The sequence below is a fragment of the Ixodes scapularis genome, unplaced genomic scaffold, assembly GCF_016920785.2.
Source record: "Ixodes scapularis isolate PalLabHiFi unplaced genomic scaffold, ASM1692078v2 PGA_scaffold2__306_contigs__length_199485367, whole genome shotgun sequence".
In the NCBI taxonomy this organism is placed as follows: Eukaryota; Metazoa; Arthropoda; class Arachnida; order Ixodida; family Ixodidae; genus Ixodes; species Ixodes scapularis.
In genome coordinates, this window is record NW_024609857.1 from 124,396,871 (window position 1) to 124,410,760 (window position 13,890).

General features: G+C 44.8%; 1 pseudogene; it reads right to left on the reverse strand.

The window, feature by feature from the left end:
• The window catches only part of LOC120836231, an 85,827-nt pseudogene that overhangs the window by 64,645 nt on the left and 7,292 nt on the right, over positions 1 to 13,890 (reverse strand).

Consider the following 13,890-nt stretch of genomic DNA (forward strand, 5'->3'; position numbering starts at 1 on the left):
AAACTCATGACGTCATCGTTCAATTTCACTCAGAGAAGTAAAAACAAGCAAAACGTGAGAATGACGTAGTCATGCCTCTGACGTAGTGGCTCAACGTTGGCCGCTCCAACTCCGTCGCATTGACTTCGCTGACGATTGCGCCTCACGTCGCACTCTGGACTTGGCAAATTTCGGCGACTTCACTTGGCTCACTTGAAGGTTTGCTGGCCAGTTTATTAAATATATAGACGGAATTATATCATAATATTTGACATGGGGTCTTCCTATATGATACTGAAAAGGGCTACATAGTTTTCTAAATATCAAAAATGAAGCGGAGGTGCCCTTTAAGGGTGAACGAAGTATAGTGAAGTACTTGGGTTGTGCTTCTTTCGAGGCTGCGTGTAGCGCCTTGAGCCCCTCGCTAATGTCTTGCGAGAAGCCTCTAGTAGAAGTTAAATTAATGGTGAGGGAATAAGGTTATCGCACGTGCTAATCTTTCTACCGGCTTCTGTGCTAAGTCGTGACACCATACGCCTGCTGTGCTATACGTTAGTGCGTTATCATCTGGGGGCCTGTGACGTCGTACGATCAGGCTGGGAGCAACGCTTCGTTTTTTGGGAGCGAGCAGGGTGTGTCGACGGTCATGTTTTCGAGCAGAATCCCGAGTAATACTCGGTCTTGCTCTCTTTGCGCTCTTTTTCACCTCTTCCTCAAAGATCCAAGCAAACGCAAAACGGATTGTGGTTCATACTGTCCAGGGTTCGATTCCCACTGAGCTGCTTGGTAAATCTCGCTTGCTACAATCAAGATTTCAAAATAATGAGTTTCTACAATTAATTATGACCCCGAACGTCTTCTTTCTGAATTCGTATTCACTGCCTACTATTGGCTGTGTATGTTTTTAGTAGCCTTGTCCTGTGCGTAACGTCTTTTCGTCACACTTCAGCACGACACATTTCCCATAAAATGCATCTCGCAAACAACACAATCTTTGTTAACATAAATTTCGCACAGATTAGTGCAAAAATGAGACGTTTTTAACTCCGTGTAACACGGAATTAGAGCACAGCTCTTGAGGAGGAGGAGGGGAGGGTACGGAGGGGACGGTATGCTCTCCTTCTCCCTCCTTATCTACTCCTCCTCTGATCCTCGCCTCCTCCCCTCTTCTCCTCCTCCTCCCTCCGCCTCCCCTCCTCCTCTCTCCCCCTCCCTCCTTCTCCCCCTCCTCCCTTCTCCCTCCCGCGCGGTGCATTATGGCAAACGTCCCATAATGCTACGCGCGCATCACCGCGGTGCAGTATGAGACGTTTCCCATAAAGCGCCACGCGGTTACGCCGACGGCAACGGCGAGGCCAACGCGTCACGCCGACGCGTTACGCCGACGCGTTATGGTTACGCAATCGGCGACGGCAACGCCGGCGCCGCTCAAGGCGGACACGAGCGCATAAGAGCTGCGCTCTAAAAATTGCTGAAGTGGTTTTCTGAAATCGTCACGAATGACAATTGATGAGGCGACGAAAGCTGAAGCAAGCTAAACGTTAGATGGGGCGATCTTGTGCCCAAAACAAGATAGATAAAGGCTAGCGGTGCTGGCGTCGATAGCGGCGAAACAGCAGGATCGAACGCTGTTGCGAAACTGACTCCGGCTCGTCACGCGGAACCCCTTATGTACAGGTGTGGGCTTCTGGAACGATCGGCGTAGAAGGTCGGCGCGCAGAACATTGTAACCTCGAATAAGCAACAAGGTTCTGATGATGATGATGATGATTGGGGTTTTTTGGCACAAGAGCAACTCAGGCCATATTGCGCCAAACAAAGGTTTTTCCAAGAGGCTTAAAAGTGTAATCTATACGAACTGGAAGCTACAGCTGGTGTAAAACGCCAGTTTTATGAAGGAAATTTAAAACTCGATTGAATGGTACCAATGGTTGATCGCCAAGCAGAAAATATGGGTGAAAGGGAAGGTGACCTTGAAAAAGTTCTGGAAAACATGATCGCCGCTCTTGGTTTAAAGATTTGCAATGCCACAGGATGTGCAAAACAGTCATAGCTTTCCCACAGTTGTCGCAAAGTTTAACGTCCTCACCACAGAGCAGGTGCAAATGAGTCAAACGGGTATGACCGATTCGTAAGCGGCAAAGGAGAACTTCAACCTAACGGTCTTTATGGGAGGAACTCTCCCACACCCCCAGTTGGGGCTTGATAACATGAAGCTTGTTCTCTCTTTCCAAATCCCAATCCAACTGCCATGACTTCATAATTGATTTCTGGATGATTGGTATCAGGTCTTGGTGTGGCAAGCCAAGAGGCAGTTTTGGGGACACTCTTGCAGAGCCAGCAAGCAAGTCTGCTTTCTCATTGCCGGAAATACCTACGTGGCTAGGAACCCAACAGAATTTGATCAAGTGTCCTAGCTGAAGTGCTCGGTTTAACCGTACCCGAAGATATTGCACGAGAAGGTTCTTACTGTCTGCTAAGGACGAAATGGCTAGAAGAACGCTCTGGGAGTCGACAAACAGAATTGCTTTCATGATATTGTTCTCCAGTAAGTGCTCAACAGCCATTGAAATGGCATACAATTCAGCAGTAAAAATATTTGCAAGAGTATGGAGTTGTCTAACTTTTTCGAAGGCAATGGAGTAAACCGCACACCCCACGAAAGTTGGTGTTTTTGATCCATCAGTGTAAAAGTGTGAGTAGTCCTTGTATTTCTGTTCCAGTTCAGCAAACTCCTGCTGAAGAACGAGTGAAGAAATAGCTCTCTTTCTGTACTTGGACAGTGACCAGTCACAAGAGATTGGCAGAAGGTCCCAAGGTGCAATTCTTTCATTGCTCTTCAGCAAAGCAGCCTCACTAACGGGAAGCTGGAGTGATGCTGCCATGCTTTGAACTCTGAAACTCAGAGGCCGAACAATACTTGGCTTGTTTTCAAAGAGTCGGAGGGATGTAGCAGATTGGAGGGCATCAAAAGAGGCATGTTGAGGAAAACTGTATATCTTGTAAGCATAACAAAGACTCAAATATTGCCTTCGTCTTTCCAGAGACATTTGATGTGTATCAGCATACAAGCTAGGCACAGGTGATGTTCGAAATGCCCCCGTGGCAAGTCTGAGCCCCAGGTGATGGACGGGGTCCAACATCTTTAGGGCAGATGGACGCGCCGACCCATAAACAATCGCACCATAGTCCAAGCGGGACCGTACCAAAGAGTTGTAAAGTCGCAAGAGGCACCGTCTGTCAGACCCCCAGGTTGTATGCGACAACACTTTGAGAATGTTTGAAGAACGTAGGCATTTATGTTTCAACTCTTTCAAGTGGGGTATAAAAGTAAGCTTTTTATCAAATATTATTCCTAAAAACTTGTGGGCCTCCTTTACAGATACAGCGACATCATTCAAGTGCAACACTGGATCTGGAAACAGGCCACGGCGGAGTGAAAAGGGAACACAGATTGTCTTTTCGGGGGAGAACCTAAAGCCATTTTGATCAGCCCACTTGCTCATCTTATTGATTGTGAGCTGCAGTTGCCGTTCACAGCTGGATAAGTTACAAGAGGAAAACAGAATCTGCACATCGTCCACATACATTGAATAGGATATAGATGGTGGTATAACCTTTCCCAGGCTATTAATCTTCACAGCAAAGAGTGTAACACTTAGTACTCCACCCTGAGGGACGCCATTCTCCTGGAGAAAGACATCCGACAGGATAGAGCCCAAACGCACTTGGAAGGTCCAACCCGTCAAGAAGCTTTGAATACAGCGAAGCATGCGACCTCGGACGCCATATGAGTACAAGTCTCGAAGGATCCCATATCTCCAAGTCGTGTCGTAAGCCTTTTGTAGGTCAAAAAAGACAGAGACACAGTGCTGGCGATGGACAAATGCTTCCCGAATAGAGGTTTCCAGGCGGACAAGGTGGTCTACTGTGGAGCGGCCTGCTCGGAAGCCACACTGATTTCTATCAAAGACACCCTCTGCCTCTAAAAAATGTATAAGACGACGATTAATGAGTCTCTCATAGGTTTTGCCCAGGCAGCTTGTCAGAGCAATTGGGCGGTAACTTGTCGGTAAAGAGGGGTCTTTGCTGGGTTTCAGAAGAGGGATTATGTGTGCCATTTTCCAACAGTCCGGAAAACAAGCAGCATTCCACAATAATTTAAAAAAAGTGAGCAAACTGCTTAGGGATTCAGGCGACAGTCTTCTTAGCATCTCGTACTGAATCCTATCTGGCCCAGCCGCAGATTTCTTTTTGACACCGAGAGCCAACTCAAGCTCACACCGTGTAAATGGCTTGTTATATGGAGCACCCTGACCACCAGACAAAGAAATAGTTTGTTTTTCTGCTGCTGATCTAAACCTCTTAAAGGATTCACTATGGTTGGCTGAATTAGAGACTTCCTGAAAGTGTTCACCAAGAATATTTGCTTGTTCCCTCAGGGATGTTGCTGATGGAAAGAGGGGTATCCTGAAAGACCGATAGTCTCCCCTAATCTTCCTGAGACGATCCCACACTTCCTTTGAAGAAACAAAGCTGCTCAAAGAGGTGACATACTTTTTCCAAGACCTGCCTTTCGCTTGCCTTCGCGTCCAACGAGCTTTGGCTCTTCTTTTCTTGAATTCAAGTAAATTCCTAGGAGTGGGATAACGTCTGAAGATGCACCATGCCTTGTTTTGAGACTTGCGTGTAGTGGTGCAGTCTTCGTTCCACCACGGCTTGCACCTCTTGGGGAGTTGTCCAGACGTCTGGGGGATACAGCGTGATGCGGCATTTATAATCGCTTCAGTAACATACAGCGTGGCATCTTCAGGGCTCATATTTACGAGAACAGATGAATCAATAAAAGCCTCCAAAGAAAGAAAGAGACCAATCAGCCTTGTCCAATTTCCACTTTGGAAGTCTTGTCGGAATGGAAGGAATTTGCGTCGTGCTTTCTAGAACAATGGGGAAATGATCACTCCCAAAAGGGTTATTTAAAACAGTCCATGAAAAGCATGGAAGTAAAATTGGTGATGCAATTGAAAGGTCAATAGATGTGAATGATTGATGTGCTGCACTAAAAAATGTAGGTTCCCTCCCATTAAAAAGACACAACCCAGATGATAATAAAAACCGCTCTACGACGCCTCCACGTGAATCCTGGCGAGCACCACCCCACAAAGGGTGGTGGGCATTAAAATCGCCTAAAATTAAAAAAGTTAAGGTAATTGTCTTACAAGTGACTCAAGTTCGCTGATATGCAGTGGAGAGTTTGGAGGCAGATAAAGAGAAACTACCGTGATCAAACGGTCAACAAGAAGGCGTACCGCTACAGCCTCTAAGGGTGTAGAAAGGGGGACCTCAGAGCAAGCAACACCATTCTGCACCACTAGTGCCACTCCTCCAGACGAGTTTGAGGAAATTCTGTCTTTTCTAAAAACCTGGTGCTGACGTAAAATCTGTGTATTAGTGTTATTTAAATATGTTTCTTGGAGGCAGAGTGCAATAGGTCTTAGCTCTTCCATAAAATAATTTACATCATCAATATTTCTGATTAGGCCACGGCAGTTCCACTGCATAAAGCGGAAATTGGTCATCGTTTTAAAATTGAGTTAAAATATGAATAAAGAAGAAACACTGGGAGAATAAATAAAAGTTCTAAAGCTGCCGCATGTGGCAAAAATTAATTCGCAATGTCACGTTGGGGGGATTACCGGTTTTTTGCTTTTCTGCTTACTCTTAATAGTCTGCCACTCCATATCGCCTTGGTCAGACGTATGAGTGGAGACTTCTCTACACTCATCCATGGCCTCAGTTTCCTGAGGCGAGGTTTTTTCTACAGATTTGTTCAGGTTCGGGGAACGGGGCGCCATGCCCCGCCCGTGACCAGCCCCAGCCGAAGAGGCAGAGGAGGTGCTGGGCGAAGCGTCGCTCAAGTCTACCCGTTCCTGTCTCCTAGGCACTGTAGGTGCGGCACGAGAGCCATGCCGCTCCTTAGATGATGGTCTCTCCAGGGAGTGTGGGCGAGAATGTCGACCCTTCTCCCTGGAAGGAGATCGCGGAGAAGGGACGGTTGCGGCAGCCACCGGCCCATCCTGAGTTTGGGTAACAGCCTGAGAAGACACAGGCTGTTGCCCTGTTTGAGCGCGAGGATTCGCACTCTGGCTTGGAGGGTCCGAAGACCGCCCAGCCGAGATTGCACGCCCCGGAAGCTGAATCTTCAGCTGGGGCGTGGGGGACTGCCGTGGCTTCCCATAGTCCAGAAAGGACGTCTGGGTTGCCACTGCAACCTTCAGTGGTGCAGGTCCCCGCTGCACCACTTGGGCGTAGCCGCCTTTCTGCACGAATGCAAAGCGACGGCGTGCTTCAGGAAAAAGAGAGGTTTTCCTTAACTTTCAAAGTGAGGATCTCTTTCTCGTTTTTCCATGTCTTACATGATCTGGAATATGCTGGGTGAGCTTCTGAGCAGTTTACACAGCGTGGGTTGTTAGTACATGCATCAGCTTCGTGGTCGCGGTCTTGCTACACTTCGCACAGGTGGCCTTTCCACGGCAGCTCTGAGAGCCATGGCCGAATCTCTGGCACTTAAAACATCTACGGGGGTTTGGCACATAAGGCCGAACTCTGCAGCGTAGGTACCCAGCCTTCACAGCCTCAGGAAGGATTGTCGATTGGAAGGTGAGTACAACGTGTTTGGTCTTGAGTTCATTCCCGTCACGACGCATGGTGATCCGCCTTGCAGCTGTGACACCTTGGTCGGAAAGGCCTTCAACAATTTCACTCTCAGAGGTGTCAAGAAGGTCATCCTCTGAGATAACCCCTTGAATACTGTTTAATGTTCGGTGGGGAGAGACAGAGATGTCATGTCCAGAAACAGATGTTAAACTAAGTAGTGCAGTACTGTGCTCGCTTGATTTGATCTCGACAAGTAGGTCGCCAGATGGCATTTTTTTTGCTTTAAACTCCTCGCCGACCACACCCTCGAGTGTCTTTGCGACAAGGAAAGGCGATAATTTCGAAAGCTGTTTGTCACTTTCGGAGTGAAGAACTAAAAACTTGGGGAATCTGGCAGATGTTGGTGGTGTCTTGTTTGTAGCTTGAACTTCGGTGCGGACCCTTTTCAGGGGCCGATCGAGGACGGTTTTAGCACGAGAACCCATAAAATGGGAAAGAAGATTCAGTGCCCGGGTGCACCGCCCACCACGGAGCCCAACAAGGGGGTAGGTAATGTGCCATAGCAAGATGGGCTTGGCTGACACAATTACTCTACCAGTGCTGCCCGGGCACTATACCCTAGTGTGGTTGCAGGGACAGGACCTGTTTCCACTCAAGGTTGGCCCTTGCCGCCTAAGAAGGTGAAAAAGGAAGGAAGAGAGTGCAGAAGAAAAGAGAAAGAGGTGGAAGGAAAAGTGAAAGAAGGAAGAAGAGGGTAGAAGAGGCGACTGACTGAATCATCCTGGTCGGGCCAAGCCAGGACACCCGTCTACGAGAAGCAGGGGTCGAAGCGGGGTATTGCCTCGCCCGGGGGGCCCCGAAGGGTCCAAACATACCCCGGGCTCAGCTCAACCACCAGGGTCGCCTTTTCCCCGGACACCGGTATGCCACGCACAGCCAGACGTGGGTGGGCGAACCCACATGGCTCGGGGTTCGCAGTGACGCCACTCACCAAGCACCTACTAAAGTAGGTGCCCCCTGCGGGCGGGTATGGTGGCCCACGTGGCTGGGGTCCGTGGTGACGCTACTCACCAAGCACCTAGCACCTAAGGTGCAGGCGCCCCCTGCGGGGCTCGGGGTCCGTGGAGACGCCACTCTCCAAACACCCGCTTTCACAGGTGCCCCCTGCGGGGAACAAGGTTCTGGAATTCACCAAAACGCGACATTACAGAAACTACAAAAAGGTATCCGCGGCCAGAAATCGAACCTCGGCTTTTCACGTGAGAGGCAAGTGCGATAACCGCTACCCCATGGGCGCGCTGTCTATTTGACCAGCTGCGCGGTCGGCAATTTATTTGACACTTTCTGCGGTAGGTGCAGAACGTAATGCTATTGAAACAAAATACTTTTTCGAACCAGGAAAAAACTGCCTTAACTAATTACTGTGGTTCCACATCATCCTCGAGTCATTTCCTTCAATTTCTGGACTTTATTTTAGTCTTATTATTCATCTGCATATCTTGAGATACTGCGATATATGTTATTTATAACTAAAGATGTCCCGAATTTTCGTCTAACCTGGTGCTCGATTTTGAACCTCGAAGTTTGACGGGGTCGGTGAACCTTCAAAATTTTAGCATAATTTGATGAAGTTGCGTCATTAGCAGTGTTGCCCGACTTTTACAGAAAAGTTTAAAAGTTGGGATTTTAGTTATTTGTAAAGCAGTTTATTTTAAACGGAATAACATTATTACTAATGCTTACTCAACATACAATTGAAATATTTCCTTTTAGCACTTGATTTTTATTGATGTAAAACAATCAAACAATATATCCAACAACCATCGCAGTTTTCCTCCATCGAATAGACCATATGCGAAACTGCTTGGTGGTCTGGCAGCACTGTGCACGCGGCCATCTTGGCAGCGACAAGTATCCAGAGTTTTAGTTTTTCAGCATTTCCACATCATGGACGCTCTGACACTAAGTGTGATACGGAAACTTTCTTGTTTTCTTACTTCCGGTCACCCAATGTGGACAAGGGACTAGGCCGTCATGCCTTTCATCTCTGAGGAAAATTAATTTTTCGATGCGAATACGCATGAAGTCGTGCTTTTTAGCGGTAGACTGTTCCACGCCAATACATGCGACTCGAAGTTAGTTTTTTTTTTTTCTTTTTTTTTTAGCTGTTACTGGCGATTTCTTTTTTTTTTCTTTTTTTTGTGAAAAGCTTTGTGTTTTAATGGAAACTCATCCTTGGGCAATATTTTTCAGGCGTTGCAAAGGGCTAAAATTGGTTTCAGATAGCATGCATAGACCTCAAGCACAATTGACGGATGTTGCGCTATTAATGAAGATTTGTTCAACCCTCGCAGAATAACCGCATTGACTTTCTCAAAACTATCCACCGAGCTTCTTTGCACTAAAATAAAATTTTACGAAAAAAAAAGACAGAAAAAAAAAATTGTGAAATGAAGTTGGCACAGCTCGTGTTGCTCAGTTCGACGTCCGCAACGTAAGTTTTCGCCGCCGCCAACATCGGAGTTTTGTCGAAGTGGCATTCGACAAAAATGACAGGAAATTTTCGTCTCTGTGAGTGTTAAGCAAACAGACACGTCGTCCGTGTATGTTTTCTTTTTATTCTACATGACCACGCTTTAAATATCTAAGTATATTATATCAACAAACTCTCCTGTTTAGTTTTAGAGGCGTTTTACAAACCTCGTTTATCGACGCCAGATCAAGTGTATAGAAATCGCCGCAAAGCAATAAGATTGTTTTCCGGCTTTCCAAAGTAATTATTGTTTTTTATATATGACATTAAAATTAGGGTTTTCAGGTGCTTTCAACTTTTGTTGCTTACTATTATCCATACGCATCTTCAATTATTGTTGGTGGCGTAGATGAATAAAGCTCTCATCTTTTTGCCTCGCTTAACAGCCTTGATCTCGTCCGCAAACATGGAACTGCTTGCGCATCAAGAAAAAGCCACGCCGAGACTACAACGCGCATAAAAAAAAAAAAAAAAATCAGAAACAAATTTGGTAAATCTTCGTTAAAAGATTAGGACCCTGCAGTTCAATAGTTGTAAATGGCTTCACGCCGCGCGATAACGTCCACGTGTTTCTTCACGTTGCCACCGATTTCCGTTGTCAAATGTGTTAAGTAACAAATAGAAATAAGAACAAATTGCGAATCCTGTTCAGGTTTGCGTTCACGTCACGCACGAATCGAAGGCTTATCGATGCATGCGCAGCGGAACGCAACAACACGTTGGCATCGCATCTCTGGCACGAAGCGCGGTCCCTTGTTTACATGAGGTCTTTGCCGTTCGGGTCACTGGTTTCGTTTTCTTGCCGCTACCAAGGTGGCGGACGTAGTTCTCGGCGCGCTACAAGATGGCGCTCTAGACTTCGCACAGGGTCTATTAAGTTAGCTCTTTTTTAACTTTAGCGCGTTTGCACAAAAGTAAAGTATCAGTCGAATTCTTGTTGAATCTCGTGTCAGAAGTTTGAAAAAGTCGGTCCTACTTAGGGAAACTTGAGTCTCGGATTTATCTTATATTTCTATTTTTAACATAACCTTTAATGTCTAATGATCTCTCCTGTCTTGACATACGCTTAGTCTTTCGTTTTGTTTTGTTGCTTAGACGAACCCCGTAGACTCAAAAGTAAATAGGTACTTTAAAACAATATCTTTTGATGTGTCTTCTGGGCGCCCTAATTACCGTTACTACTAATATTTATGCCGAGAGCAACGCTACCTGTATATGACGACACGCTCGAAGTCTTAATTTCGCTGCGAGATGTTTGTCTTGCAGATGAACGTCAACAAAAACAACGTTTTGTCACCTTTACTTCTAAAAGACATGCATCTTACCTTTTTTATTTATCGATTTTCTCTGCTTAACCATTATTGCGACCGTGGGTCGCAACAATGGTCTGGTGTGACTCTCGCAACTTATTATTATTTATTTTTTTTACATTAAGATAAAACCCCATGCGGCGAGCTAAGACGGCCTTCTAAAAAAATTCAGTTGAAACGTATTAATACAATATATATATTTTAATATTAGCAAGATAAATAAGTCATTTACCAACCTGGCCGGGCAATCTGCATTGTTTCTTTTGTAACTACGCCCATGACTCCGATCTTCAACTTTCCCACCTCATATATGATAGATTTCTTCAAGTCAGTTCCGTTAAGAAGGGGTTCCTTGGAAGTATCAAGGTTAGTTCCCAGGACGGTTACATTTGCGTCCACCATTCTTTTGAGGAAAGGTGCAAGGCCTTCAGGGCCGTCGTCGAACTCGTGGTTGCCCAGGCACTGCACACATGTTGCGACATTTCCATTTCAGAGATCATCATTTAATTAAAACAAAAACAACAACAACACTAAAATTACTCGGTGCCTAATTTGATACCTTTGTTTCTGTGCTGTATTTCGACGCAACGAGGGAGTTTACATGATTTCGTTTATATCCCATTTCCAACATATAAAACAAAGAAAGCCCGTGGATATCATCCAACCCATCTTGCATGTTCTACTCACGCCCATCTTGTAGGTTTATACAGCCCCAAGGCCCACTCTACGTCAACTCATTATTATATAAGGACTTAAGTTGGGCCCGATGTATTATTTATTTATGGTCTTTACATTCTGATATTATTTCGCAATAACAGCTAGGAAAGTATTACGAACCTAACGCAGTGACTTCGCATATATATACTATGCTTTCATATATTGAAAACCTTGTCACAGATTTCGCACAAAAATGTTCTGTTGTTTGTAACAGCGTAAGAGAATAGAACACAAAATTGTTAATAAGACAAAAGAAAAATTATCTTAAAATATAAACATTTCATGAAGCGGCCAAGCATGCTGGGACCTTTTGCCAAGGAGAAGTAGTGATAGAGTTTCACGTTAGAAAAAAAAATAAAAAAAGAGAAACGTAACGTTTCGAGAATGTATTCGCAATTCAAATCCTTTCCGTATATGGCTACGCGGTCAAGCAGCATCTATGTACCGTATTTTACGGGATATAGATATATTTTACCCTATGCGGACTATACAAGGTTTTTTTTTGTTTTGTTCTTTCTTCTAGGTCGTTCACTGTGACAAGACGTAAAGGATTTTACAAATAAGGGGGTATATTAACGTTGATTTATGAATGATACAAGCTTTCCGTGAGATAAGGCAGCAGACATTTGTCAAGGCGTGTTGTTTATGATAATATTTCCCTTCGAATAGGCACGGCGTGCGGACTATGCGCACCGGGTGCAGACTATCTAAGCAAAAGCTTTTATTTTTTTTAACCCAAATTTTCCCCTGCGGACTATGCGTCGGGCGCGCACTATAGCCCGAAGAATACGGTGCGTAAAAATGGAGCTGTCGTTACTGTAGGACCCACCTCCAAAAATGAAAGTCGGATGTCAAAATGCCAAATACTTATGCTCAGATTTTTTGTTGTTGTAGATAATCATAACACATAGTCGATGGACGTTAATTACGTATTCAAATAAATAAGCTTCATTGAGAAGGGAGTTAAGCCGACGCAAAATAAGGGTGGTGGTGTAAGTTATAAATTTCCTGGTACAGCGCGTCTTTGCTGCTACGCCCTGTGATCTTATAATGTATCTCTACAAGAGTAGTGGATTAATGTACCAACGAAAAGCGGTGTCTGCAGCTCAGCGCATGATTCAGCAAAGATTCTAAAATAACGTTTGAGGTAACCTAGCCTACATCTCATGATCCTTCGGCACGCTTTTTAGTTATTTGGTTGCTGTCAAAATAGTAAGTTAAAGGTATATTTTTTGAGTAAAGCTATACGCACTCCGGAGTGCGCTTCGCGCGGAAATGGCTATACGCACCCCTCCGAGAGATCATGCCGCTCGGGCCACCCTTTTCGAACGGCGCGTGAATCACTGGGGCGCTCGTTAACACAGCCCCCCGCCTGCGTTCACGCCGCTTCGCGGCGACAGTATCGGCTGCTAATTACTAAGCGTAACCAGTACACGCCGCTTCGCGGCGTCCAGCCGGCAATCCAAGCCCCGCTGTCCCCGATCGCACCTCCGGAAAGGGAGTCCGATACCATTTAGTTCTGCAAAGTTTCTCGACAACATTCGATTTGTTTTTTTTTTTTTTTTTTACTGTTCATTGCAAAAAAGGAAATGTCGTAAACATCGCCAAATGCCTCAACAAAACAAAATGTTTGAGAAAAAAAAGAAAAAAAAAAAGTAGACCCACCGCGGATCGAACCCGCGTCCACTTGCGTATGAAGCGGACACCCTAACCACTACGCCATGGCACCGCTTAGGAAACACGTTGTGTCCACTCTTTTTATACGAGAAAAGCGGAGTGCGTATAGCCATTTCCGTCCGAAGCGCACTCCGGAGTGCGTATAGCTTTAGTCATATTTTTTTTAGTATCTATGGTGGTAGTTTATTGCGGATTATTTTTTTCTATATCAGTCTTGGAGTAACCATTTTCTGCGGGTAATATTTTATAAAAAAAAAGCGGTGGGAACAGAAAAACTTCTGGCCTCACCTACATTATCTTGGAACCATTACTTGGGGATATGCTGTGCAGACAGATGACTAAATAGGGTAATGTAATATTTAAGTACAGTGTTAAGATTTGAACGCTTTATGTGTGTAAATATAAACCATATACGGCTACTCACCACAGAGTCGTACATCATTCTTGACATTGCCTCCGCAACGATGTTGTATTTTAAGACCGTGTACCATACCGTTCCTTGAAAAAAATCGCCACCATTGAAGAAGAACGTGTGTTTATTTTTAGTTTTTATTTCTTTCACCTAGAAGAAAATAATATATCGCCAGCATAACATTAAAACTCTGTCAGCCAATTTTGAGCGGCAGCTGTGCCGGCGGCTTTTTTTCATTCCCATCAATCTGACACATGTCAACTGTTCCCACAGTCAAAGTATACATAGGTTTTCTTTTTTCATCACAAAAAAATGTTCTCAGAATCAACAAACATATAAAGAAAAAAAAAACAATTGCATCATAAAAAAAGTTTAAAATCTGAATTTATTCACTCTGGATATATATTAGCAACAAGCACCTTGATGAGTCCTCCAGTTAATATGATTATCGGTTACACCAATAATTTATTACGTGCTATTGGCAGATTTGACACCATATGAAAATAATTTTATTACAAAGGTATTTTTTTTACATATGCACTGCACTGTTTCGAGAAAGCATTTTTAACTTGAAACACGAAAAAATAAACCCCAAGATACTTAGG